Here is a 5014-nt window from a genome sequence, read left to right as displayed (position 1 = left end):
CGAGTATTTTCATCTCTGCCGTTCGTCATCGGAAAAAAATACATCGCTGCTGCCCTGGGGCAAGGATCATCATCATCATCGTCATCATCATCGCGGCATCATCATCATCGCGGCACCTTCATCATCGCGGCATCATCATCATCATCGTTATCATCATCGTCATCATCATCGCCGTCACACCATCGCCGCCGTCCCAGGGAGCGGCACAGCATCAGCATTACCGCCGCGTTATCGCCATCGCGTTGAGCAAGCGCTGCTCAGCGCGACAACATCGGGGTCCCCACATCCTGGCAGCATCGGCCGGAAGGGTTCACCACGCCGGTATTCCCTTGGTGGAATACCCCCGCGACGGTTCGAGCCCTTCGGTATTAAAAGGGGGAGATGTTGTGGGCAGCCGTGCCGACGCCTGGACTTGCCGTGGCAGTTGCGCTGCCACCGGTCAACGTCCAGGAGGACGACAGTGTGTCACGCACACTGTCACACACACTAAGCGCGCAAGGCTTAGTGTGTGCCGAGCGCCGAGCAGAGTGTGTTTGCGAGCCGATCGAGCAGGAGCTCTCGGCAGGGGCGCTCGGTGCGGCTGGTGCGCGGCCACCGCACTTGTTATTTTAAAGTGTGTTGTATCAGTTCTGTTAATTGTATTTTATTATTTATTTTGTATGAGTGTAAATAAAATATTTAAATACAAAAGTTCCAAACACAACACTATTTCGTGCTTCTTAAACAAAATATCGATGATATTCAGATGTTGGAGCTTTTTGTCATTCTTGTGTATGTTTTTGGTGCGGCCACGAGAAAAGCTCTTTTTTGCAGTTGATAAGCAATTTTGACAAAATTGAAAAAAATTTCAACATTTTTTCACCTCCGTGGCCACGCGCTATTAGATTTGACATACTGTTAGCAGTAAATCTGCTACAGATGGTTACTATTCTAACATCCCCCCTTATCGAGAATTGGCTTAATTCCAAGGGCCTCTCGACCAGTTTCAAACTTGCTTACAGGAAGTACCTTAGATAGCAAGTCTGCTTCTTGATTTTTAGAACAAACATGTTTCAGCTGTATTAAATTTCTTGCAATGCTCTGCTTGACGAAATGATGTCATATATCGATAAGTTTACTTCTAGATGAGTAACCAGTTTGCTTCTCTGCCAGATGGAGAGCACTCCGATTATCACAATAAATCGTCACTGGCTCTACACATCCCAACAGTTCTTGTCGAAACCCTTTTCACCAAACAGCTTCCTGAGTAACTGCTGAAACTGCCATGTATTCGGCTTCCGTCGTTGAAAGTTGCGTCGCTACTGTTGACCAGACCAGAACTAGACCAGATATAAGTTTTGCTGTGAATGATGAGGGTCACTACTGCAATGATCCTGGAAAAGCACACTGGATTGCAGCGAAACGAATTCTTCGTTATTTAAAAGGGACGAAAACCATGAAGCTTATGTACAACAAGTCAAGCGATGGAAATTTCTAAGGTTTTTGTGATGCAGATTGGGGCAATGACACAGATAACCGTCATTCTATCAAATTTCCATCGCTTGTACCAGATCTCATTGGAGGAACGCTGTCACTGCGTTCATCTGCAGTATCTTCAGGTCCAAGGTTATTAGACTCTATACAGGTTACGACAGAGCTCTTGAACAGCTCACCATTTTGAATATCTTGTTTACAATTTGTCTGTCAAAATCGCCGCCAATCAGCTGATGCTTAGCATCAACAACAGAGATAAGTTAACGGAAGACAAAACTTTGGCGTACTTCTTCAATAAACTAAAACATATCCCACAGTGAATATAATTTTATATTTTAGCTCAGCATAGCCGATCATAGAGACCCGGTATATGGTCGATCCTTACAGCTTTGCCGTAATTCTTCTTTTATAACAATCAGCTGCTTCAGGACTGTGAGAAATAATGCAGCGGGCAAAGTTTTCAAACGTGTATGCTGGTTCTACAAAGTGAATGTAGGATTTCAATGAATGGCCCACGATCGAACGATTAACGTCGATTCTATAACATAACATGGTTATCTGAGGAGCAACGACTGAGTGCAGGAGCAAGTGCGGAAAGTCACTATGGTTGCCGGACCGGGCGGGCAGTGAACCGGCTGATCGGACAATGGACTAATCATACAATGACATCAGCAGGTCGGTCGACCGATGTCCAGACCAGAGAGTGGATCCTACGGTGCGCGCAGCATTAGGTGACTGATAATATAACTGACTCTGGCCAGTTCAGCGCTTGATGGGGAATCAGGTGGGTATCAGGTGTGCATTAAACCCAATGTTTACAAGTCAATCCGTCATCTAGACGTATTGATGTAACCGTGCTGACCGCTCAATCGGACGCTTGTTGGTTTCAGTCATTTGGCTAAAAATCGCGCTTTGCTCACGAGGCACGTAATAAACATGATATACGAAGCGACCAAGAAGTGTAATATGCTACTTCACACAGTAAAGGATTTAGGGTGCCGGGAGCCTTAAGCGTTAACTAGTCCGATTATCGTTGAAGCCGCCACTACCTTCACATTGTTGATTGATATTATATTTTGATATGTGAGCTCTGCGCGTGTGTGCAGATTCAATTGTGATTATGGAATTAATATTTTTATTCTTCTTTGTAGGACTACAAGAGGATTGGTTGGTCTGGTTACACATCTCCCATCACACATGCTAAGAGAAACCCGGTACATGATGTCTTGTTACACTTGGTCCAGTCTACTTGAACATAGCTAATTTTACTATTTGCATGAAGCTAAATTATAAAAATGTTGCGAGTAACCATTCAAAATAAACGCATCGGTAATAGTGATGGGCGAGTCGACCTGAACCTATCGGGTCGGAGCCATCCGTAAGCGACCCGGTGTTGTTCGGGTCGACCCGAAAAGTACAAGTAGGTTCAGTAGGTACAACGACTCCGGTAGATGCAAAAAAGCATAAGCGACTCTGACCCATTAGTGCAACGAGTTCGGGTCGGGTGGGGCCAAGGTGGGCTCATCCCGACCCGCTGGTGCAGCGAGTTCGGGTCGGGTCGTGTCAAGATAGGTTCAATCTGACCCGACCCGACCCGAACTTGCTGCACCAACGGGTCGGAATCTCTTATGCTCTCTCGCACCTAATCATCATTCGGGTCGACCCGAACTCGTTGCACCCACGGGTCGGATTTGATTCCGATTCCGATTCCGACTGGCTCGCACCCGACTCCGGGTCGGGTCGTGAAATGAATCGTATGACCCACCACTAATCGGTATATCACTTGTGGTTGTTACTGCTGTTAGAAGTGCAGTGTAAATATTTTAAAAATGCCGCATGTATGTCCCGAAGGATAATAGAGGATCACCCACGGGGTGGGAAGCACCGTATTCAAGAGAAATGTGCGGCAGAATAACGTTGTTTGATCTACAGTTTAACCGTAGCTTATGGCTCACATTATAGTCAGGGTATGACTTCCATTATATACCAAATAATCACACACAATCATTGATCTACACACTAAAATTTTACTCACAAAAGAAGATGAATAAGAATAATGCCACTTCGAGCTCATATAAAAAGTTAGTTTTAAACCTTTTTGGTTCGAAAAAGTTCCTATATAGTCCTTCCTATATAATCCTATATAGTGGCCGTTATTGAAAGGGCCCTAAAGTGCATGCTAACATGTTTCTTACCGCTGGGGGACCCCGGTATCACCAAGACATCACTGGTTCCATATTAAATAAAAAAAATTATCTAGGTGGACTGATTTAAATAAATTCCGTTTAAGTATCCCTTATCATTGAATAATTGTTTATGAAGAACTAATATGTTTGTCATATTTTTCTCCTATACGTTGCTGACGTGTGATACACTTATTCGGTGGCATGGAAATTTATGGAATCGCTCAGCACATTGACTTAAATCATGATTAGGTTTTATTGAAATTTACAAAAATCTGATCCGATTTATAAAAAAATGGTATCTGTTTACATTAATAAAAAACAAGGTTTTTTGGGTAAGTGGTTGTCTATTCATCGATCCACCCTTGTAATTGTATTGGAATACAGGAATCTGAGGTACATCAAGTAGGGAATAATACATAAAACAAAAGTATATAAGTACATAAAATTCTTTTAACTTATACTAAAATACTATAACATTGTTACTGAAGATTAACATATTGTCTAACTTGTGATTTTTTTCATTTTTTTTGCTTCTTTGGTGTTATGCTGTGTAAACTTTCTTTTTTTTTTCGTTCCAGCTGTTCAGCTGCTGCTTTTAAATTTAAGTATCGCATACGCACAATCACTCGTTGCTTTGCAAAACAGCGAATTATATCCAGAGGAAGTTCATTTACGTGTTTTTAATCTTTGAAGCTATTCTTTCTGTTATACGTTCACCACCCATAATACTTCCTTCTGGATTCATTTTCAAAAATATTTTTTCCATTGTTTTCCCCAGTCTCAAAAATGCATCAGATGGTTCAATTAATCCACCACACGACAAATGATGAACAAAAGATGGAGGCTGACTGTAGCTGTGCTCATCTTTTTTCTTAAATGTGTGTTCACCGAGATTTAAGTGTGAAAACTGAGCATTATATTTTTTTGCTAACCATCCAAGAATATATGATAATCCGTCGGCTTCTTGAGCAGGCAATTCTACACTAGTATCACTGACGGAACTAAGTGAACTAGCATCTTGAAGCAAAAAATTATTTGCTTCTTCCATAGCTCTCTCATCTGGTAAATGGGAATCGATTTCGGCTTGATCAAACATGGTAGCTGATACGAAAAATTCGTCAGGCTTAGGATCAGCTACAGCGCTTTCTGTTGTTATATACTGATCGTGCTCACTATTCATAGCCTCAACTGTTGTGGTTTGGTTATGCAAAATACTAGGTGTTTTCCCCAAAATAATAGTACGTATTCGATACACACAGCTTAATGGAGAAGGATGGTCATAGGCTCCTCCCATTTGCCTTATTTGCGAAAATAAATTCTCTAATACGTTCTAAAAACTTTACTAAATTCAAAAC

The 5014-nt window shown here is 42.2% G+C and overlaps 1 long non-coding RNA gene across 1 annotated transcript; it reads left to right on the top strand.

The window, feature by feature from the left end:
• Positions 1–1644: 1644 nt before the first annotated feature.
• On the top strand, positions 1645–4313 carry LOC121590713. Its single transcript, XR_006004482.1, has 3 exons — positions 1645–2257; positions 2625–3440; positions 4238–4313. It is a non-coding gene; the product is annotated as an uncharacterized LOC121590713 (long non-coding RNA).
• Positions 4314–5014: the final 701 nt, after the last annotated feature.

This window comes from Anopheles merus, chromosome 2R (assembly GCF_017562075.2).
Source record: "Anopheles merus strain MAF chromosome 2R, AmerM5.1, whole genome shotgun sequence".
Taxonomy (NCBI): Eukaryota; Metazoa; Arthropoda; class Insecta; order Diptera; family Culicidae; genus Anopheles; species Anopheles merus.
This window is presented reverse-complemented; position numbering and strand designations above follow the sequence as displayed.